Here is a 25,026-nt window from a genome sequence, read left to right on the forward strand (position 1 = left end):
ACAATCAGTGGCTCACAATATCATCACACAGTTGTGTATTCATCAACATGATCGCCCTTAGAACATTTGCATCACTCCAGAAAAAGAAATAAAAAGAAAAAAGAAAAAAACATACGTTTCATCCCACTTCCCCCCATCAACTGTCAGTTATCTCAATCTACCTGATTTTTTTCTTTACCCCTTATTCCCTTCCCCGTTACTTACCATTACTTATCTATTTATTTTTCCTAATTTTTTTTTACTCATCTGCCTATACCCTGGACAAAAGGAGCACCAGACATAATATTTTGACAATCACAATATTGTAAAAGCTATATATATAATTATACAATCTTCTTCAGAAATCAAAGCTACTGGAGCACAGTTCAACAGCCTCGGGTGCTTCCCTCCAGCCACTCCACTGCACCGTAAATTAAAAAGGGATATCTATATAATACATAAAAATAACCTCCAGGATAACCTCTTGACTCTGAAATCTCTCAGCCAGTGAAACTTTATTTTGTCTCATTTTTCTCTTCCCGTTTTGGTCAAAAAGTCTTTGTCAGTCCCATGATGCTGATCCCGGCTCATCCCAGGAGTCCTGTCCCATGTTGCCAGAGAGATTTACAACCCTGGGAGTGATGTCTCATGCAGTGCGGAGGGCAGTGAGTTCCCTTTGCTGAGTTGGCCCAGAGAGAGGCCATATCTGAGCAACGAAGGAGTGAACAATACACTTTAGTTTTTGTTGTTGGGTTTACTTGCATTTTTTGGTTCACATTTAATTAAATTTAATTAAGGACAAACATCACAGACTTCCACTTTCCCAGAAACGGTAACTTTATCTTAATTAATGAAATGAACGCTAGTATGACTTGGCTTCATTATGCAGTTTGTGTATTTGGGCAAGTTTAGGCATATATAGCTAAGATTTAAAAGTCCTGTCATCAAACCCACAGCACTTAAAAAATGTTTAAAGCCAACTCCATCTCTTTTTAGCAGTTCGGTATGAGCTGCCAAAGTTTAGTACAATTTGTCCCTTGAACACCAAATAATTTAGGTCCTTGGGGTCTATAATGTGATTTAACTTTACAATTTTCCCCCTGACAGCTGTCCAGGATACAAGAGCTGTTCCTTTTGAGTCCTAAGTTAGCCTGGACAATTCTAGTATTGGAACCATAGAAGTTCATCATCGTCATCACCAACTCTGGAAGATTAAAATTGTGTTTCTACCCCCAGCCCTCCATGCTTGCTGTCATCATAGCTCATTGGCCAACTGTCTGCTATGGTCTGTTGCACAGAATCTGTGTTGTGTGTCATCTGGAATTCCAGTACATGCTTAAGAAACTCTTGGGCCAGTTCCTGGGGGTGAAGCTCATGGTGCTGATGTCATAGGTCCTCATGCACAGAGACTCCGCTGGGGCCTCTGTGACTTCCAAGGTGGCCCCAAGGCAGTCGTTGATGTACATCACTGGGAGACTTGTGCTGGCTTTCAGGTCGCACTTGAATTTGCCGTTCTTTGTAGCATCATGAAAAATCTGAACACAATCAGTTGTTCCTCCTCCAGGTTGGGGAGTCAGCTGAAATGATTCCAGGATATTGGAAGCATCGAAAATCCAACCCAGACTGATAATAATGACATTCTCCCATGAGCTCTGTATGGACCTTGGACACACCATAATGGTCCCGAGATACACAGATTGGGTGTTGGGTTCCGGGGAGAAGTTGGTCCAAAGGCTCTGCTAGGCCCAAACAATCGCAAATTGTGTTCTGCAGCAACATCCTGGACATTGCACAACCTGGTTATACTCATGGCTCTTGCCAAAGATACATTTGTTTCTCCAACCACACTGAGCAAAGTGCTATAATGAAATAGCCACGTGACGCAGTTGTTCACAACTACCTTGCGAAGATTCTTATAATCTAAAATATTAGAATAAATGGGCCACTCTGGAAGATGTGATTGAGGAATTTCCTTATGTCAGATACAAGCAGATTGTGCTTTCTTAACTTTTTCCTTAAAAATTTTTAGTTAGCAAGCCCCACTCCAAACTGACCAAGACCTCCTGTAATTAAGATGTGTGGATGGTCTATTTTAGAGGTGATAGACTGGAAGCTGACATCTGATGGAATCTGTTCACATTTTTTTGTCCCTGAGAATCATGAACAGTCAATCAGCACATTTGCTTTGCCTTTTTTTTTTGTTCTGAAACTTGGCCAAGACCAAGGCTAATCTCCTGGCCTGGCAGTGAGTCTCTCCAGCTGAGAACAGGCTTCCAAAGTTGGTTTCTGCTTGGGGAAAGTCACAGAGAACCATCTGGCAGTAAGGGGTGGCAGTGCCCTATCTCCTGCCTGTATTTTCTGTTTTGAGGTGAGATGCAAGCTAGGGGTCTGAGGCCGTACTGACATTGCTAGAGATTAACCAGGGGAGCTAGTCAGGAGTGGGGAGGGGAGTCAGGGCCTGGAGAGCCCTTTGTGACCTGCATAATGAGGAGCTGGGATCTCACAGCTCCCTCCTACTACTAGATTCTTTGGCTTTTCTTCTCTGAGGGCTGTGAGTGCAGAACAAAGAGAGGGCTGTATTTCCTTCCTCCAGGTAGCTACGAGAGGATAAGAACGGTCTTGGGATTTTCTCTGCTGATCACAAATGCACACACCCAAAATCAGCCCTGGAACTATTATGGAGCCTCCCCTTTCCTCTTCTGGCCACTTTTTTCTTCTTTGATTTCCAAGTGCTCCACTGTGCTTCCTGCTTTGAGCTCCCCCCTCTGGGCACCCTGTTGCTTTCTGCTCCTCCCTTGTCTTTTGGGGTTGCTACTGTGCCTCACCCAGATCCCTGTTGGTAGACTCCTGCCCAGGGCTCTGCAGGTTGGCTGCTAACCCCTCACTGCTGTCTCCCTCCCAGCCCGTGGCAGTTTCCTCATCGGGGCCCAATTCTCTTATTTCTGTCTTTTCTGGCTCCCCTCACTCTCTTTCTGAGAACACTTTCCCCCCAAATCACTTTAAATGAGAATCCCCCTCTCAGGCCCTGCTTCTAGGTAACCTGACTTAAGATATTGCCCATTCTCAAGCCTTCCTCCTGCTTACTCTTCAATTAGGACCTGACCCTACTTAAAATTTCTAACCTGTACCAGTGAGGATGAGTGTTATTAAAAATTAATCATAAGTAAACCCTCCTAGTATATTTGTAATCTAATAAGCTACTCTTTCTTGATAACATCATATGTTAATTCTGCTAAAAATTAATTTTGTTATAGGACTTGCTTACGTAGCAATCACAGTGGGAAAATGCCAATGAAATTTTATGGGGATGGCTGACAGTGCCTGTAGGAAGGAAAAGGGAATTCTTTTTTTGTTAGTTGAGCCTTTCAGCATCTGTTGTGGAAAGACTCTCCTCACCACCCCTGCCTACCAGTGAACTGATCTCTTTCTTCTTGATTTTTCTGGTTTATTTAACTGATACATCCCTTTTCATTATATTTGGCATATTGCAGTGTTTTCCTGCCTGTCTCCCCCACTAGACTGGGAGGGTCTAGAAAGCAGAGGCCTTGTCTTATTCCTCTCCCTGTCCTCAGTTTCTGGCTCCCAGTAGGAGTTCAAGTAATATGTGAAATGTGAGGAATTAATAACACTGATAGAAGCCCACTTTCTTCTCCTCCACTGTTATATATAGTGGCATAAGCACATATATGAATAACACATAAAAACATTTATGGTGGGATGAAATGTTTAGAATATTAATTGATTGTTCTTCTTCTTGCTGGTATATCCCATTATTTTCAGACAAGAAAAAGATTCCCCAGGCCAAAGGAAGGAGAACAGAGGAGAGCGATAAGAAATGGGGAACTCATCATGGATTACACTCCACCCCCTAGAATGACTAAGGCAGAGCTCAAGATAGACTTGTGGGGTGCAGGAACAGAGAGGATCTGCACTGCCTTTCTCTGGTGGGTACTCTGGTGGGAGGTAAGACCCAGAAAAGTGTAATGCATGAAGTGAATCTAAACAGAAGAATCTTCTGTGCGAATTGGGGTTTGCTGCAAACTGGGCCATATGAGAAGCAACAGACCTTTTCCTATATGCTCGGGGAGCCCAGAAGTGACTGGGATGGAGGTGTCTAGTGGATGGGATAAGATATGACAGCATCTACCTGAGTGTATAAACCGACAGCTAACCAGGCAGAATAAACCCCTGGAAGAGGGACAGCTCCAGTTCATTGAAATTGTTTTGCTACTCTTATAGAAAAGGGACTCCAACAAAGGAATAAAGTTGAGTTATAGAGAACATTTTTGAAAATTACATTTAGCACATGGTTGAACTTTGGACTTAGACCTTTTATTACTTTATACTTACAAAGAGTAAAATTGAAAACTTGGGACAGATTTATCTAGAGTCAATAATGGAGGTAGGTGTTGAAGAGGTTTAGGCTAAAGGAGGACCTGGGGCTTGGGGTGTGGCTCCTGAGATTTCAAGGACCCAGTGAATGCAGGGTGAGCCACTGGGATATGTACCAGTGGTCAATGAGGACACAAGCAAAGAGAAATGATAGGTAAGCTAGTCTCCTGGGCTTTTTCAACTGCAAGCACACTACTTGTGAATGTCTTATAAGCATAACCAGGGAAGCCCAGATATTAAGAAAAAAAAAGCCAACCAGAAGAAGTCTGACAAAGTGGCATTCCAAGGCACTGTCATGGTGAGGATATTCAAGCTGCTGCTGCTGCTGTGAAAACTGAAAACTGTGCCAAGTACTCAACTTATTTGCCTCAGGTCAGAAAGGCAGCCTTGGAAAAATTCTTTTGGTAAATCTAATCATTATTTTTCCCCCCTAGATGCTCTTGGGCAGATTCAAGACTATTTGGAGAAATGGATATCAATACATATAGATAAATGCTCATATACAGACATAAATGCATGCAGATAAACACCTGTATACAGATACTATTGTTTATTGAATAGTAACTATGTTGGAGGTTCTGTGTATGATTTCATATACACTTTCACATTTTATTCAACCATGAAAGGTGGGTGATGTTATTCTAGTTTTACATAAGAGGAAATTGAAGTGGCCAGCAGTTAATTGCCTTGTCCTGGGTCACAGCTGAAGGACAAGGGCCTTTCCACAAGATGGTGTGTAATCACCACTGAGCTACCTATAGGCATTTAAGGAGAATGTATGCATTAGAATGACCCCATCCCCACCCAACTATCACTATTCAGTTCCTTCTTAATTTCATTATCAACATTATTGACAAGAACTAGAAGGGAATTATTTTAATATAATTGTCTGAAACAGGAAGATAGCAGCTCTGGAGAAAGGTCTGTGTGGATGTGTTTGCATGCCTGTGTGCATCTGAATTGAAGAGAACTAAGAGATTATTTTTTGTGACATCTAAATTTCACAGATATGCAGCTAACAACCCAGAGAGAAAAATGAATTGCACAAGGGCATTTTGATCCATTTTGATGCATATTGTTTCCTTTCATTCATTTGAACTGCTGTACAGTCTTCCGTTATAGGGTTATTCCACAATTAATTTATAGTTGTCCTGTTGTTTATAACATATAAGTGCTTGAAATTTCTCATAGTTGCTGTGATGGCTTAGGGTTATGCACCTCAGAAAAAACATGCTCTTAATCTTAACCCATTCCTGTGAATGTGAACCCATTGTGAATAGGGTATTTTGATGAGGTTATCTCAGAGGTGTGGCCCACCTGAATCAGGATGGGTCTTAATCACTGGAAGTCTTTATAAGCAAAGTGAAAGTTCGAGAGAAGCCACCAGGAGCAGCCAGAAACTAGAAGGCAATGGAACCTGGAAGAGAAAGGAAAAGACACTACCATGTATATTGGTATGTAACAGAGAAGTTAAGGACAAAGGATCTCTGGCAGCCAGCTCAGATTGCTACAGTCTTCTGGGAGAAGACATTGCCTTACTGATGTCTTGATTTTGGACTTCTCCTAGCCTCAAAACCATGATCCAAGAAATTACTGTTTAAGCCAAGCCCAGTAGACTAAAACAGTTGCAAACGTTTTTGCCACACATCCTTGTGCATATTTCCTTGTGCACATGTGCCCGCTATTCTAGGGCAGATACCTAGAAGTGGGATTGCTGATGTAAGGGTCTGGACAGTTGAACCCTGCCAGGTATTATCAAATTGTTCATCAAAGGGGTTGTGTTTGTTCAGAAAATCAGCAGGATTCAAGGCTCCCGTTTCTCCTCATCCTTGCCAGCACCAAGCCCTATTGGTCTTGAACCTCATTGCCAATTGGATGGATGTGAAGTGGTATCTCATTGACTTCTTTATTTGTATCTTCCTGACTATGCATAAAGTTGAAGATTTCTCCATATGTTTATTGTCTCTCTTCTCTGAAATGTGAAATGTCTTTTCATAGCTTTTGTTCATTTTTCTCTCGAGTTATTTAACTTTTCCTTCTTAATTTATAGGAGTTCTTTATATTCAAGATTTTAATCCTGTGTTGGTTTTGAGCATTATAAGTTCTTCTGGTCTGAGGTTTTTTTTCTTTGCATTTTGTTTATAAAGCCTTTCTTTATGTAGAAATTTTAAATTTTGATGCAAATTTATCAGCTGTTTTCATTACAATATGTGCTTTGTGGGTCCTGTTTAAAAAATCTGTCTTTACTCGGAGGCCATAGAGTAGTCCCTTAAATTTTTCTCACCATCTTTAAAGGTTGGGTTGTCACCTGCCTCTGATTATTTACATTGCTCCTTTTGAAAGGTGAGTCCTGTGAGTATATAGGAAGAGGTAAGAGGCTTTCCTTTTGTTTCATTTATTCTTAATTAGAACAATTCAACAATTTAGGCAAGGTTAATTTAGCTGTTAATGATTCCAGATTATTTTTCAGAGGGTATAGAGTAATGTTTAAGGACATGAGTTCTGGAGCCAGACTGTTTGGATTTGGGTCACTCAATTTGGCTGTGTTATTTAAACTTTCTCTGGGGAGGATACTATAGTACCCACCTCATAAGATTGCTACTAGTTAGCTAATTAAATTAGTTAATATATGCAAAGCATCTAGAACAGTTCCTGGTACATTGTTGAGAACCCAGTGTTATCCGCTATAGTTGTTGCTGTTGTTTACTTCTGGGGTGGATTCCTAGGGGCTGCTGGGGACATTAGATCTGCCGTTCTCCATGTGCTTCTTTGTACCTAGACTCAAATCACCCTGGTCTGCTTGGCCACTTGCCACCTTAGGAGATTTGTCTTCTAGATGTTCAGGGACTTAGAATGCTAATGGTCTAATCATTACACCTTGGATCCTAGTTTACTGGTATGAGATATTTCATCTCATAGAGCTTTCAGAAAAAAGTAGAGAATTAAGGGTTTTAACTGGTCAAGTGCTCTCTGAGTTCTGAGTCTCCATCTTTAAATCTCCACAGTGACACAGCTGCATTAACTGTTTTTGTGAGTACTTTGTTTATGTGTCTTTTGTGGTTGTTTTCCCAGTGTCCCTTCCCTGTCATCTGGTTTATTCTTCCCCAGTTCTTGTCTTCATGCAGGCTGACAATCAGAACATCATCTCTCTTCTCCCCACAGTGGTGGGCATGCTACCCAAGCTGTCTTGTCCTACTGGCCATAGTGATTTTTCCAAGAGGTGGCACATGACCAAAGCCAGGCTGATCAAAAAACTTCCTTGGAATTTTCTGAACTTGAGGTACAAGAAAAAAGCCCCTCCCTACCTGGTGGCAAGCTGGTGAGGTGAGTCTGGCAGGTGCTGGCAAATCATTGTCTCATAAAAACTAGAATTGCTTGGCTGGCATCAGATTTCTATCTTATAAATCACGCCTTGTGGAGAAGCCCATCAGGAAGAAGGAAGTTGGTATCAGAGAGAAGCTGAGAAGAGACATGGATGTGGTCCTGGGAGCTGCTGACTTCATTTTTTGAAGTGTCCAGAAAGGCTCAGGCTCCTGCCTTCCAAGCCCAGGTTATACAGTTCGTGCTTTGATTCTGTGAGTTGCTGTGATACTCTATAGCCTTCTTTTATCTTTAAGGAAGTTCCAATTGGCTTTTTACCACTTATAACTTAAAGAGTCCTGTCCATTACATAAGATATTTGCATAAGAGTTATATTGAAAAGATTAATGGTTTTAGTTTCAGACCCTGGGTTCAGATCCTGCTTTTGACACTTACTAATTGTGTGGCTTTAAACTGTGATTCAGTTGTCCCATCTGTAAACTTTGAAAGGTAAAGACTTTGTAGAGTTGTGAGATATAGTAATAGAATGGATATAAAATGCCTGGCATGACTCCTTGCACAGAGTAGGCACTAATGTTTTAGCTATTATTATTATTGCTTTTGCTACTATTTACCACTATTACTGCATTAAAGAAGGATTGATTATTCCAACCTTGTATGCCAGGCATTTCTATTACTCTCCCCCAACCTTTTCCCTGGCTCTGTGTGCATGAAAATAAGAGCTAACATAGCTAAAAAATGTATTACTTTGCCTAAGCAGAGGATTAGGGTATATTATGAAATGGCAAGGAAGAGTATTAGTAGAGCACCTGATAGGAAAGGTGCTCAGGTAAAGGGTTTAATAGAAGAAAATTCAGTGACAGGAATTTATGGACGAGTGGGCAAGCTAAAGGGCAGTAAAATGGGATGGTGACGGGCTCAGCTACCAGTGACAGTGGGAAGTCATTACTCTCCTTGGGCCTGAAGAGGTAAGGGCAGCACACCAGGCTACAGAACTAGGGGAGAGCAGTAGGTGTAGGAGGGAGGTGGCCCAACAATATCCTGGCTTTATAGGAATGCAGCCATTACTCCCAGGGGGAGGTGGGCAATGGACTCTTCTCTTTCATCCCACTCTCCTGTCTTCTTCTGGTACATCTTATTGACTAGTCCCAACTAAAAGCCTTATGGCAAGGGAACGTGGGTGCTGCAGTTTATAGAGCTCACATATCAGGATGGGTGGGAAGGCATGGAACTGGAGGTGGATTCAGAGAAAAACTAGCACAGAGGGTCATGGAAATTTCATGTTTAAGACAGAGCAAGCAGGGAGACACATGCCCACAGATAGGCACATACACATAGATATATAATTTACATTAAACCTAACAAACATTTCCCTAGTTAACATTTTTCCAGTAGTCTACCTCTTGGGTTTTAATACTTGAGCACCAGAGAATCTATATATCTCTCACTATAATGATGATTTTGGCCATTGTTTATATAGGAATAGTTCATATTTGTGTTCCTAAAGCATAATAATATGTTTTAAACATAATTTTGTGTGGTTGAGTTTTGAGTTGCAGTGTATTTAAATCCAATAACTAGGAGCCCCTGTCAACAGTGTTTGTAAAACATGCCAGACATCAATTAAGGGAGTTGTAGCTGCATAGAAAGCAACTGTTGACTAACAGCCATATTGTTTAGTGTCCTGGAAGCAGTGCCTTGATAGGTTACTACTTGATAGTTTACTACTTATATATAGATTTTCAGTATGTTTCAGTAAATTGAGTGGGGGCTTTGCATTGGTTTCCAGTGAGTGTTTTTGTACTAGAAGTATAACTTTAAGAATGCATTGCTAACATTCAGTGAGAGATGCCTAAGCGCGTTACTAATGTAAACAGATGTTACCAGTTTAGACAGAGGGGAAAAAGGCAAGTCTGAAATGCAGATTCCATATAAAAGATGAGGTTTAATTATTTGAAACCTCCTACGGAATTGAACATCAAGTTGACAACCTGCTACCTAGGGGAGGTCCTTTGAGGTCCCACAATAATGAGTAGAGAAGAAGGGTTAAGATGTGCCTGAACGTTGTCTATAAATGGAGAATTATAAAGTGTTTTCTTGAGAGGGTTGACCATCCCCTCTTCCCTACTCCTGCACACCTGCTTACTTGTTTAGCAAACCCATTGTTTAAGATATTTAAGGCTAAATGTTCTGTGACCCACACCTTTGCATGTCGAGTGTCATAGGAACCCAGGCTTAGGCACAACAAATTTTCAGCAAATGACTGCTTTATTACTTATACAGCACAAACGGTCCAAAAGAGCAGGAGGAGAGATCCCATTGTGGCCAGTCTCCGGGGAGGCCAAACTGCTTGGGTCAGACGCCCCACTTCTTGGTGGAGAGGAGAGACAAATCTGTGCTGCCCCAGGTGTGGGGTATTTAAATAACTACAGGGAAAGGATCCCTGCCACGGAGAGTTCCCGTCTTAATAGGCAGCTGGGGTTATTTGTTTCCTGGTTTAAGTTCTGGTCACCCTGCTTCATTAGACTTAAATCTCCCCTGGGCTGCAGAGTGGAAATACACTGAAATATTTGCACACAATGGAAAAGGAGGGTGGTAAGCTAGAGGCCTGGGAGATGGCTGTTTTCTTTGCACACTTGATAGGTTACTTTTCACTTGTTTAATGGTTAGCCTTCCATAGTAGATTCTAAGCTCTTGGAGTGAGAAAGCATATCTACCTTGCTTGCTTATTTTATCAGCTGCATTAAATGGTCCAGGGCCTGGTAACATTAATGAGGCAGTTGCAGAAAATGATGCTTTGCCTTTAGAAAGCTTCCAGGCCAAGAACTGCTCATCTGTGCTTGTTGATCCTCACTTTGCAATTCCCTTGATCCTCCACTGGAGGCCTCAGTGCCTGCGGTTCATCCATAGTACCTGATTGACCTTGACCTTGACCTTTAGCTTCTTACCTGAGCATCGCCCCCAGCACATAACTTATGGCTCCCATCCTTCCACTTTATCTAGAGCAACTGCAGGAAAGAGGGGCTTTGTCTTTGTGACTGCCTCAGATTCTCTTGGAGTGAGTATCTGGGCTCAGCCCATTCCCACTCCATCCTCAGGGGAGGAGATGTGTTCAGTCAATAAAGGTCAGCTTATGCTGTACTTGTGATTCTACATTCTGAATCTGTGGTCTATAAAGTATGATAGTGCAAAAGATGGGAAGCATGTAGTTAAGTCTCTAATGTGTACTATGCTGCTTCTAAATCAGCGGTTCTCAAACGTCAGCATGCATTAGAATCACCTGGAGGGTTGCTTAAAATACCCCACCCCCAGAGTTTGATTCAGCAGGTCTTCATTTCTAACAAGTTCCCAGATGGTGCTGAGGCTGCTGGTCCAAGGAGTACTCTGAGAACTACTGCTCTGTCCCTGTTCTCATTGAACATAGGTGCTTGCTGTCAGGAGCTGATGGGTGGTGCTTGCTGTCAGGAGTTGATGGGTTTTGGGTCAGGTTAGTGTACAGATCTGTGAATAGAAAGTACTCTAGCTATTTAGAAAGGGTTTAATGCAGGGAATTAAGACTTTATGAAATTATTGGAAGGGTTGGAAGAGTAGCTCTAGGTTGGCCTTCAGTAATGACTCCTGGGTCAATGTGACAGCTCTGGCCCAATGATGGGGCAGCACCCATCTCTGCCACACATCAGGAGGCTGCCACAGAGGGGAAGATATCAGGACCACACCTCTGCTGCTCCAGTCCTATAGCTGCCCTTGCAATACTGCCTCTCCACATCTATTAAGCTGTTGACTGACTATTCCTGGGTTGTTGCTGCTGAAAATCCCCACGTTTCTACTCTGTAGCTAGCAGAAAATGTCTGCCTGCCTCTGCCTCCCAAATAACCCCATAAGCATCCTGAACCTTAGCCACAAAGGAGAGGAGAATTTTTTAAAAACCTGTCCTGGTGGTTCTTAGGGAGCTGTAATTGGGGCAAGTTCTTCAGTAGAAGCCTGGAAGGTGGAGCGGGAAAGGCTTAAGGGAGATGAGATCAGCACACGCAAGCTCAAAGAATCCAACTTCTCTTCAGGCTGGAGAGACCAGACACAAGCCATTGACTCTTGGTGGGTGTACTGGTTTGAAAGGATGTATGTATCCTAGAAAAGCCATGTTTTAATCCTGATCCTATTTTGTAAATGCAGCCATTTCTTCTAATCCCTATTCAGTACTGTATGCTCGAAACTTTAATTAGCTCACTTCTCTGGAGAGGTAACTAAATCAAGAGTGGTTATCAAACTGTCTTCACCCATTCTAGGTGGGTCTTGAATACTTTACTGGAATCCTATAAAAGAGAGATTCAGAGAGAACAATGAGAAATAAGCTGGGAGATGCAGAGAGAGCAGAGAATAACGACAGAGCCGTGAGAAAGCCACAACGGAGAACACCACAGAACCATGAAGCAGAGTCCACCAGCCGGAGACTTTTGGAGATGAAGAAGAAAACTACTTCCCAGGGAGCTGGAGAGGAAGCTAACGGATGATGTCATGTTCACCATGTGCCCTTCCAGGCAAGAGAGAAACCCTGACCGTGTTCACCATGTGCTTTTCCACTTGAGAGAGAATCTCTGAATTTCATTGGCCTTCTTGAATCAAGCTGTCTTTCCCTGGATTCTTTAGATTGGATATTTCTATAAATGTGTTTGAATTGGGACATTTTCTTGGCCTTAGAATTGTAAACTAACAACTTATTAAATCCCCCTTTTAAAAAGCCATTCCTTTCCTGGTATATTGCATTCTGGCAGCTAGCAAGCTAAAACAGTAGGCATTTGTCCTGAGCTTTCATTTTGGCAGTGAGAGGATTTCTACATCAAGGAATGAAAGGGGAAGAATATTCATTTAACTAAATGTCCTTGTGTCCTCAAGAAATAATAACCACTAGATAGGAATATGTGTAATAGCTTTTCCACTATTCTATATGTATATCTTTATTCCAGGATTTCTTAACTTTGGCTTTGTTGACATTTTGCATTTATAATTCTTTGTTGTGGGGGCTGCCCTGTGCATTGTAGGATGTTTAGTAGATCCACCCACTAGATGCCAATAGCACCCCCGCTCCCCCCAGTTATGACAACCAAAAATGTCTCCAGACACTGCCAAATCTCCCCTGGAGGACAAACTGCCACCAGTCTAGAATCACTGATTTATTTAATCAATATACATATGATATTTGAGCAGCTGTCATCACTGAGAAATGAGGAAGGAGGAGGTGTAAGACATACAAAACGTCTGTCTGTCCTGGGAATGCTGTTAGGTACTGTATGACCTTCGTTTACTTTAAGGTACTGTACAATGAATGGAAGTGGACTTGAGGGACAGGCAGAGCTGGGTTCAAACCCTGATCCCAGAGGATCAGTCTGGTTTTGTGCAAATTGCTTAATCTCTGCAAGCTTGTGCTTTCTCCCTGTTACCTGGACTAACCTTTCAGGGTGGCAGCAAGTAATAATAGAGGTGATTTATGGCACATATTATTGTGATTTTTATGAAGTGTTTTCTCATGTGTGGGGCTATTCTGTAACACACCGGTTCCAGTCTTGCCATCAGCGAATACCATGCTGCTATATATCCAGTCCTCCCTCTCCTGTCTTCCTTAGAAAGAGACAGTAGACAAGAAGAAAAGAACTGTGTCTTTAAGGGCAAAGAAGAAAGAGAGTAATGAAAAAGCCCAGCATTTCTAAGTAGCTGGGTTTTCTTTCTCATTGATGGGACTGCTGACAGGCCCCTTAGTAATACAGAGGCTAATTACTTGCCAGGAGTAAAAGAAAATGTGTCATGTGGTTGTTCTGTTTTTTTCCCAGTGTAATAAATCACAGCCACTGGACACCAGCTTCATTTTATTTTGTAAAGATTTTCAAGAAAGAAATAGTTTTTCCTTGTTTTTGTTGGGAACTGCTGGTCATTTGTGTCTATTCTATCTGGAACCCGTAATTAGCTGTGACCAATTAACCACTTCAGAATTCAGCTGTCTGCATTTAATTTTCATACACACCACCTTCCCACTTGCCTGTTGGCACTAAGTTCCTTACTTTCTTCCTTGTAAATTCCCAGTCCCTTGACTAAGTAACTCAGTTTCTGATAGCCAAAAGGAGGCACTCCTCATTTTGGCAGTTCATTGGCCAGTGAGCCTTGATTGCCTAGCTTTGTCCTTGAACACTTTTCTCCATTCAGTTTTGCAAATGTCTGTGGGTCCCCACACAGCTGTAGAGGGAGGCGCTCCTTCTGCCCTGCACAGTGGATGAGGTCCACACTGTCTACCAGGTGAGAGGATTCAGACGGTAGGAGTGCGGCAACAAAACTGAATGGTGCACGTTAAAAATCAGGGATGGATTTTGCTTATCTTATGAGAGCCAGAAAGTGCTCGGTGAAGAGCATCTGTGCCAACTGAAGCTTAACTTCTCTCACTCTGGCATTTATTTGTATTTGCCATGTTTCTGGAAGATGTGTTTCCTTTCTTAGCACCTTTCACAGTGATTCCGAGTTATGCATCTGCAATGAAACTCATGGCAACCTCTCACAAAAGAGGTAAGAGGACATACTAGCAAAGTTTAAGGAGCTAAGTTTTTCAGTTGGAATTGGGTTGAGGGATTGGTTGAACTGACCTGTTGCTGTGTAACTGAATAGGTGGTCTGGAGAGGTTCATTGAGGCAGGAATGGGCAGAACCATTTACCTGGAGCAAAAGATTTACCTTTCAGAGAAAAACAGAATGCCTATACCAGCAGATACCTCAGAGATCAGAGCACAACTCTTCTTCTACCAAGGACAAGGAAGTCCAGAGAAATGAAATGATCTTCCCAAGAGCATCAGTTATTGAATAACACCTGGAACCCAGGGTGGACTCCTAGTCCATTTGGCTTCAGAAAGGTCTGAATTGGAGTTGTTTTTGCCTGTAGGTGTGCATTGTTTTCTTTGTTTTGGAGCAGATGTGTAGGTCTCTAACATCTGCTTGTATCACATTAGAAACTAGGACCCCCATGCCCTCCCCACCCCCTAAGGTGGGATTTCTCTATAATGGTGTTGCCATGTGTTTCTAGCCCCCTGTGTGATTGAAAGTGGATGATCATGTTAATTCTTCCTTCATCCTGGGGGACAGAGGTTCCTGGGTTACCTTAGCAGAGCTAATGTGATGTGTAAGTTTGGACACGGCTATGTTCCTACAAATCCCTCATTCTAAGACCTGAGGCTCAGTTACCTCACTATACTCCCTACCTCTTATCTTCTCGTCCCTGGACAGTTTGGGGGCAGTGCCTTCACTCTCTGGAGTCTTCCCCTTGTCCTAGCTCACTTACCAGGTTTGAAGTTAGCTCAAAATTAATTCATTCTAGAGATGTTAATAACTGATAAAAATAACTTCATATTTTACTATTCCAAGGGACTCTTGCACATCACAGAGGGATTTCTAGGACCCCAGGCTTGATATAGTTGTCTCAACCATGTCACCTGAAGAACTTTTAAAAAATACTAGTGCCTGGGGATCCACCCCACCCCTCTACACACACACATATTCTGATTGAATTGGTCCTGGGATTTGCTTGGACAAATAGCCATTTTCTAAAAGCTCTCCAGGGGTACAGCTGTTATTGAAAACCTTTGTCTAAGAATAAAAGTTGACATCCCAAAGGATTTTAGCCCCTGTGTCCACCAGGGAGCAGATTTGCTTCAGTGGATACCTCAATCCCTTAGTAAAATAGCACATATATGGCTGTATTTCTACTGAGAAAGTGGAGGGGTTGATCAGCTTTTGACCAGGATGGGGAGGTCAAAGAAACCATCAGGGCCAGAACATATTCAGTCCTATAGGAACTCAAAACCACTCCAGTATCGTGGTTACTCTTAGGATGTTTTATTTCATTTAAATCTCTCCAGAGTTTGCAATCTGGCAGTACGTGGGCCCATTCCAGCCCACACATGTGATTTGTTTGACTTACACTGTTTTTTATTCTATAATTTTTAATTAAAAAAAAACATAACAAACTCAAGCATTCCTAACAAATGATCATTCCATTCTACATCTAAAATCAGTAATTCACAGTATCATCACATAGTTGCATATTCATCATCATGATCATTTCTTAGAACATTTGCAGCAATTGAGAAAAAGAAATAAATATTCTATAATTTTTAATTAGAGAAGTTGTAGGTTTACATAAAAATCATGAGGAAAATAAAGCTCCCATATATGTCCCTCCCAATTATTAAACTTTGCATTAGTGTGCAATCTTACACAATGTTTTCTGGTTTTATGTAAATCTAGATTTCAGTTTTGTCTTTAAAACAAACAAAAGGAGAACTGGCTATCTCATCCTGCATTCCAGCACAGCCATCTCTGGATGAAGCTGTGTGCTGGTGGCTTCTTTAAATGGTTGTGCGATTTTCTATTTGTTACAGGCTCCACCTGGCCTATACTTCCCCAGTTTGTCACCTTTCTCAGCTTTTCCGTGTTTGCACTTTGGGTTTACCTGATAATCATAGCTAACTATTGAATGCTTATAAGTTGCCTCAGACTTTTTGTCTATTCTCATGAGAACTCTGGAAGGTCGGCAGTATTACTGTCCATTTCTCAGACCTGAGGACACATAGGATCCAAAAGGGAATGTTGGCTTAAAGCTCTATAAGGTGGGTAAGTGCCAGAAATGAGATTCAAACCGAGAATGGTCTGTTTCTGAGACTCACTTTCTCCCCACCTGAAAACATCTGTGTTCTTTCCTGTTTTAATAGAGATGTAGAACATTGATGATGAACTTTCCAAGGCCCTAAGTGTTTGGCCAAGGACCCTGACTTAGGTGCTTTCAACCAGGGGTCTCACACCAACCCAGGCTCGCAGAGACGTTATTATTGGCCTCATGATTCTTTCTATGGAAGTTGGTTTGGGGAAGCTCCAGTGTTTAAACGAGAAATTAAAGCTATCATGGTGGCTTGTAGCAAGTATTTCTGCATTTTTACCAAGATTAAAAATTTTTTTTTTCTTGAATATAAGCTGCATTTCTAGAAGCAGTATGTATGCCCAATCTAACCACGGCCTTTGGTTGAACACTTACTACGCATCTGGTACTATGGAAGGCATTTTATGTATGTGGTTTTCTTTAATCCATATATCAACCCATTTTTAATCCATGCAATTTTATGGATGAGACTGAGTCTCTGAGAAGTTGAGAAAATTGCAAAAAGCCATACAGTTGCAAGATATTTTGTCCCCAAGCAGATATCCTACTGGTGATCAGTTAATAGCTGGTCACCATCATTGAATAGAGTAAAATTCCTTAAATTTATTATTATTTAAAATTTTTTTGAAGTTGTATATTTATTGTTGAATTTTTGGTAAGTTTGAAAAAATCAAAGAAGTAAAGAAAAGAACTCCACCTCCCAGGGATATTGTAATCATTCTGGTGTCTTTTTCTTGTTGTGTGTGTGTGTGTGTGTGTGTGTGTGTGTGTGTGTGCGGGTTTGTATATGTGTGTATGCATAATGCAAAGGTAGACTTATTTCAGAAAATATTTTGTAACTGAAAAAATCTTGAAGGTTGGCATTGTCATGATATTAAACTCTTACTTCCACTTAAAATAAACTTTAGTGAATTGAAAATTAATTCACCAGCTGTTTACTGTGAACTAGGCACTGAAGATTCATGAATAAAAATCACCCTCAGAGAATACACAGTCCTGTGTGTGTGTGTGTGTGTGTGTGAAATAGACAAGTAAATACAACTGATACTGCAGTGCTTTGGGCACTTTGATGTGATAAGCTCTGAGCATTGTGGAAATCACAAGAGAGGCCATTTACTTTGCCCAGGCTGAGGGTGTGGTCAATGGCTTCCTTACTTGGAGTAGGAAGCTTATGAGCCAACTATTGCAGTTTAAGAGTGACATCCCAGGGAGATGCATGTGCAAAGACCCTGAAGCTGCAGATGATTCTGAATGTAGTCCTCTGATTTCCATTTTGTCCAGGAGAAATACCAAACCCATACATTTTCCTTTATGCCAATGGAAGCTAAAAGTTATGGACCCATCAGCCTAATAGCTTTCTCTTCTAACTGTCCCACTAGGTCACTTAGAATTCTAGGCTCACTCTTCTGGGGGAAAGTTACAAGGCCTTTGTTGTATCCAGTGGGAAATATATTTTTTACCTATGGCAGAAGATCTGTTTAATCATTTGCACATAATAGACCATATGCTGGCACAGGGCTGGGAGGTGACATGATAAAGGCAGAGAAAATCACTTGGCACAGGTTCAGGTGATGAATGGATCAGGTAAGTCTTTGCCCTGGGAATGAATATAGATTCAAGTGTACTTAGGTAGGGCAAGCTCTTTCCCCCATCACATATACCACCGCAGTTATTACAGAAGCTGGTGTCAGGCAGACATACATCTTGCTTCATAAAACATTAAAAGGGCAAAGTCCCTGCCCTAGTTTTCTCTAAAAATGAATAGGGAAAGAACCGAAGTTACCTTTATCTGACCAAGATCAATTAACATTATCATGAAACCATAAAGATCTCTTTGTGCTTGGAAATTTCATGTTTTCAATCAGACATGAGTACTCTTTCCCAATTTTGCACCTGCCTCATTGCACACAGCACCTAGACTCACCTAGTTAAAAATGCATGGGAAAAAGAGTAATTAACGTTTGCAGTAGCTAACCTCTGGGGCAACTTACCATGTGCTTTGGCACGTGTATTATTTCATTTTCTCAATGGTGTTGGGGGACAGAGCTATGCCATTGAGAAGGTTTGGAGAGGTTAAGGAACTTGCCTTAAAACACGCAGCTGGCAAGTGTCAGAGCCAGGGCTCCAACCCGGGTCTGATTTCAGACCCCAAGTGCTTTCCTCTACATCATGTTTCCCGTAAGCTATGTGGATCTAGGACATGGTTGGTGGCCTGATGCATATTTTGAAAGTGGAGAGATCAGCATTTGCTAGAGCACTCAGGACTCCATATCAGAGGATACAGAACTTAGTGATTGTGGCAGGGGAGAAAGGAAGTGTGACATCACTACATGGAGACTCTGGGTTCCCCTCACCTTGTCGAGGGCCCTGCTCTACCTGTCATCCTCTTTCCCTTCCTCTAGTGTCTTTATACTGTATCATCCTCACTGTCATCCAAAACTCCATAACCTTAAACCCTCAACCCCAGATCCCTCCCCCTATTTCTTCCCTTCCTTGGTGACAAAATTCAAGAGTTGTCTATGCTGGTTTCTTCTCTTGTTTTTTGTTTTGTTTTGTTTTTAGCTCACTCCTATCATGTTTTTGCCATCAGCTCTACAAGACCACTTTTTGCAAGCTCACCAGTGACCGTTTTTTGTCACTAAATCTAATGGTTATCTCAGTTCTCCCTTCCAGCTGGGATTTGTCCCAGTTTTCCTTCTTGAAAAAATTCCCTCCTCTATATGAAGCCTCTAGGACTCTATCCTTTCTCTTTTCTCCTACCTCCTGGCCACTCCTTAGCCTTCTCTGATGGCCCATTATTATATCCCTTAAGGGTTATGTTTTGCCCTAAAATAAGAGAGTTTATAAATAGTGGTTTAAACCAGGCACATGTTTCTCTCATGTTATACAAATTGCAGGTCAGCTGACTGGAGCTGGTCATTACCAAATCACCAGTCTCCTTTTATCTGCTCTACCCTCTAGCACATGGCTTCCATTCTCCATGTTGCTTCATGAAATTAAAATAGCTACTGCAGATCTAGTCATCATAACCACTTCCAGGCAGAATGAAAAGGAGAGGAAGAGGAAAAAGGGCACCTCCAAGCTGAGGCACGTCTTTTGAAAGGTTACTTGCTGATTTTCATCATAAATCATACACTGTACCTTTGATAGCGGGATCTGGGAAATGTAATATTTAAAAGCTTAGAGCATTGCTTTCCTTCAATAATATCAAGATTCCTTTATTAGGAAGAAAAGGGAATTGTATTGGAAAGACAATCAGAAATCTGCTGCATTCACCATTATCATGACCTCTAAACCTCAGTCTTCAAACTTCTCTTTCTTTATACTAGTTCCTTAAATGTTCTTCCCACAAGATATACAATCCTGACCCCCAGAATTATCTCTCAGTTCAGTATCTTCTCTGAACTTGAATATTTGAGTATCTGCTTTATTTCTTCACTTAGATGTTTAGTAGCTACTTCAGACTTAACGTATTCAGAACTGAGCATGTTGATTCTTTCCTTTAAACTGTTCTCCCTCACCATCTTCGCCATCTTAGTATATGTCAACTGTGTACTTACTGGGTACTCAGGCCAGAGAAAAACCCTCCAGTTTCTTCCTATCTCACACAGAATGAGGGTAAGCTTTCAGTGTCCTTTATTGTCTGGTTCTCCACCTCCAGATCCTACCCCTCCACTTCTCCTCCCTTACTTTATTTCTCATTTACCTCTAGCTACTCTGGCCGTCTTACTATTTCTTGAACATACCAGGCATGCTCCTGCCTTAAGGGCCCTTTCCCTAAAGTGCTGTTACCTCAAATATCGTTATGTAGTTATTGGTTCAAATGTCATCATTTAGCTTTCTCAGACCACTTCATGTGAAATTATGCCCTTCTATCTTTTTGTTGTTGTTGGAAAGTTTTTTCAATTGAAAAACCAAAACAACATACAAACACGAACATTCTTAATATACAAACATTCCATATATGGTGTATAATCAATGGCTCACAGTATCACTACATAGTAGTATATTCATCACCATAATCATTTTATAGACCGTTTGCATCACTCCAGAAGAAGAAATAAAAGAATAAAGAAAAAACTCATACATACCATTCTCCTTATCTTTCCCTCTCATTGACCACTAATATTTCCATCTACCCAATATATTTTAACCTTTTGTTCCCCCTATTTTTTTCCTATGCCCCTTACCACTTCCTTTCATTGATCACTAGTTGTGTCTTTCTGTCTTAATATGTTCTTATTCTTTTTCTGTCTGCTTAATTTCCTTCACAGCACATATTAGCACCTGGAATACTATATATATATTTTTTGTTTTTTATCTATTCTCCCATCTCAAAACTTCATGAGAACAGTGACTCATATCTGTTTCCTACTGTAATCTTTAACAACCAGAAGAGTACACAGCACAAGGTAGATAGTCAGTAAATACTTATTGAATAAAGGAGTGACTGATCATTTTGGCAAAATCATTAAGCAAGTGTGAATGTTCAGGTCCCCCATAGAGAAGTAGGCTGTCCTACCTTTAATATGGGATGCTTTTCTTATTCTTGAAACTATAAACCTCAGCCAAACACGGCCAAATTGTCTGCTTCAATAGAGCTGCTGAGTTGACTTTTTACACTACATTTACCTTGACTGATGGTTTGGTTCCAGATATGCTTTATGAGAAATTTATTCCCTCTTGGAGTTGCCTTTGCCAGCAGAGGGAAGGCAATCATTTGTTTTTGGCATGATTTCCAACTCAATCTTTTCTGTCTTTGAGAACTCAATTTCAACCATACAACTATTCCAAATTTCGTCCTGGTCAAATCAAATGCTGCACTTGTAATTTAACCACCATTCCCTCATGCTTCCTGTTCTCCTTATTTTCTCAGCTTCTCCATTATGAAGGATTGATGTGGATGCTTTCCAGTTAGATTCTCAAGTTTGTGACTTTGGAGTTCTGGTTAGGGAATGTTTTATTTCATCATGATGTATGTGCTTGTGCGTGTCTTAAGTTCATATAAATGGAAGAGATAGAACTGGGCTTTTTGTACTCAGGTAAAAAATATTTGTAATAAAAAAATCAGAAATAGTTAAAAATAACTTGAAGTGTATGACTTATATTTGCATTCTGGTTCTTGCCATAATGGGTTGTATGACCTTATTTAAGTCCCTTGCCCTATTTAAGCCTTTAATAAATGACCCCATAAGAAAGTGTTCAGTGATTAGATTACTTAATACTTTTAAAAAGCACTCTGAGAGGCAGGGTAAGATGGCAGCATAGTGAGGTGTGGAATTTAGTTCGTCCTCCAGAGCAGCTAGTAAATAGCCAGCAACAATACACACAACTGCTGGGGCTACATCAGTGATGACACACAGCATACACCAGTCTGGACCAGGTGGGCTGGCTGAGAACCCACAGAGGCCAGTGCTCCTCCCCCATGCGCATAGTAGGCTAGTTCCCTGAGGGCAAAGGAAACAGACTTTACTAGCAGCAAGGGCCTAGTCTAATAAGCTCTAATTGGGTATTAATTAATAAATCCTCACTAATGGAAATAGGCCCCCAGCACAGAGAAGCCTGGAATAAACTCTAAAGATACTAGAACTTTTGCTCTGGCAGAGAGGGGGTGGGGTGTCATAAAAAAAAATAAGAGGCTTTCTGGGTTGGACAGCACAAAATACTGGAAAAGGGCTGTACTCCAAGTAAAGGGGGATATATAGAGCCAGCATATAAATAGAGCCAGGAACCAACTTAAACTCTTGATTGACAAACCGGAGGAGCAGGGGTCTGGCTCTGAAAAGGCTTTTTTCCTATTCCTTAACAGCTCATTAGATAGAACTGGAAGCACTCTGAGGCTCCAGCCCTGCCCCAGGCAAAGACCGAATTAAGCTTGTCTGAGAGACAAAGTAACTAGTCAGGTGAAAGGAGTTAATTCCTTAAAGGGTGTATCTTCCCTAAGAGAAAGTTGGGGCTCAGCTCAAGTAGAATCCCTCTTTGAAGAAAGTCAGGCCCCAGGGACTGGAAAACTGAAGCAATTAAAACCATCCTACAACCTCATCTCTGTCTCAGTCACACCCCCAGCAGGGAGTGTCTGCTGATATTAAAGGTACTACATCAATTTTAGATGATGGGAAGCTGTGGACAGACAAATGCTACATGCTAGGCAGGATAGGAAAAGCACAGAGTCTAGAGGCTTCATATGAAAGTCTGACAACCTGCTGGATTTTACCCTCAGGTAAAACTGATGCTGTCTTCTCTTTCCTTCTGAGACTTGGGCCTGTCTGGTCTGGGAAAATCTGACTAGGGTCTATAATATCTGAGGAGACCCTCCTCAAAAAAAAAAGCTCCATATAGGCAGTGCAAGAAACAGAAAAACAAGAACTTAAAAATTCTGATTTGTTAAATAGAACCTATACTACAGTTCTAGAATAAGTTGACCCAAATGTTAGAGAACAGATAGAGAACAAAGCCATCCAGCAAAAAAAATCCTAGGTAAAGGATTGAAAACAACCTCCAGAATAAACTAATTAAGGAATTCAAATGCCTAAGTACTAGCAAAAAATAATGAGCCATACTAGGAAAATCAAGGATATGGCCCAGTCACAGGAACAAATCAGCAATTCAAATGAGATACAGGAGTTAAAACAACTAATTTAGGATGTTTAAACAGACATGGGAAATCTCATAAAAAGTCAAATCAATGAATTGAGGGAGGATATAAAGAAGACATTGGGTGAACAAAAAGAACTCAGAAGTTTGAAGAAACAAATCACAGAACTTATGGGAATGAAAGGCACAATAGAAAAGATGAAAGAAAAGTGGAATTCTATAACAATAGATTTGAAGAGACAGAAGAAAGGATTAGTGAACTAGAGGACTGGACATCTGAAATCTGACACACAAAAGAAAATACAGGGAAAAGAATGGAAAAATATGAGCAGGGTCTCAGGGAATTGAATGACAAAAGGAAGCATATAAATATATGTATTGTGGATGTCCCAGAAGGAGAAGAGAAAGGAAAAGGAGGAGAAGGATTAATGGAGGAAATAGTTACTGAAAATTTCCCATCTCCTATGAAAGACATAAAATTACAGATCTAAGAAGTGCAGCATACCCCAAAGAGAATAGATCCAAATAGGCGTACTCTAAGACACTTCTAATCAGATTGTCAAACGTCAAAAAGAAAGAGAATTTTGAAAGCAGCCAGAGAAAAGCAATCCATCACACAGAAGGGAAGACCAATAAAACTATGAATGGATTTCTCAAAACTATGAATGGATTTCTCAGCAGAAACATTGGAGGCAAGAAGGCAGTGATATGATATCATACCACTAAAAGAGAAAAACTGCCAAGCAAGAATTCTATATCCAGCAAAATTGTCCTTCAGAAATGAAAGGGGAATTAAAGTATTTTCAGACAAACAACTACTGAGAGAATTTGTTACTGAGAGACCAACTCTACAAGGACTATTAAAGGGAGCACTACAAGTGGATAGGGAAAGACAGGTGAGAGAGGTCTGGAGAAGAGTATAGAAATGGAGACTATCAGTAAGGGTAAAAAGAGAAAGAGAAATATGACATATAAAATCCAAAATCCAAAATGGTAGAAGAAAGTGCAGCCTTTACAGTAATAACATTAAATGTTAATGGATTTAATTCTCCAATCAAAAGATATAGACTGGCAGAATGGTTTAAAAAACAGGACCAATCTATATTCTGTCTACAGGACACTCATTTTAGACCCATGGACAAAAACAGGTTGAACATGAAAGGTTGGGGGGAAGATATTTCATGCAAACAACAATTAGAAAAGAGCAGGAGTAGCTATACTAATATCTGACAAATTAGACTTCAAACAAGTAAAGAGACAAAGAAGGCCACTATATATTAATGAAATGAACAATTCAACAAGAAGACATAACAATGATAAATATTTATGCACCAAGCCAGAGTGCTCCAAAATACATGAGGCAAACACTAACAACACTGAAGAGAGAAATAGATACCTTGACGATAATAGTGGAGACTTCAATTCCCTGTTTTCATCAATGGATAGAGCACTTAGACAGAGAATCAATAAAGAGACAGAGCATTTGAATAAAATGATAAATGAACTGAACTTAACAGACATTTACAGAACATTATACCCCACATCAGGAGCCATCGATTGTGTATCATGTATAGAATTTATGTGTATGAAGATTTGTCAATAAAAATATTTTGAAAAGCCAAAAAGAAAATATGCAATAAAAATTTATGATTCTTACTTTAGAATGAATTACATATAGTTAACACAGTAAAATTTTAATTATGTACAAGTAAAACTTCAAAGTTTATTTCTATTTTCCACTTTTAAGGGAAGAATCAAATGACTTTCCACCCCCAACAAAAATAATGCTTGCTTATTTATCTATTTATTCACTGATCAAACACACCACATTTCCTATTCATAACAAAACTGCTATTAAAAAGTTGAGATTATAGGATCTAGAGCTTGAAGAGAACTGCCTTGGTTCTAAAATTAGATTTAGTAGACACGGTGAGACCAAGTGGTAGACTTAAACAACCCAGAGGTTTTCTCATGATAAGCAAGTCAGGTTGCAATGTAATTCTATTTTTGTTTTTAAATGCAACTTTATTGAGATACATTCATACAGTATGGAAA

General features: G+C 40.6%; 1 long non-coding RNA gene and 1 pseudogene across 1 annotated transcript in view; one reads left to right on the forward strand and one right to left on the reverse strand.

Annotated features, from left to right (window-relative positions):
- Positions 1-971: 971 nt before the first annotated feature.
- On the reverse strand, positions 972-2,900 carry LOC143675728 (L-threonine 3-dehydrogenase, mitochondrial pseudogene; annotated as a pseudogene).
- Positions 2,901-3,769: 869 nt separating this feature from the next.
- The window catches only part of LOC143676253 (uncharacterized), a 149,352-nt gene continuing 128,095 nt past the window's right edge, over positions 3,770-25,026 (forward strand). Inside the window, exon 1 of the long non-coding RNA XR_013171952.1 lies at positions 3,770-3,923. This is a non-coding gene — a long non-coding RNA (uncharacterized LOC143676253). The remainder of the gene's footprint in view (positions 3,924-25,026) is intronic.

Source organism: Tamandua tetradactyla, chromosome 3 (genome assembly GCF_023851605.1).
Source record: "Tamandua tetradactyla isolate mTamTet1 chromosome 3, mTamTet1.pri, whole genome shotgun sequence".
Taxonomy (NCBI): Eukaryota; Metazoa; Chordata; class Mammalia; order Pilosa; family Myrmecophagidae; genus Tamandua; species Tamandua tetradactyla.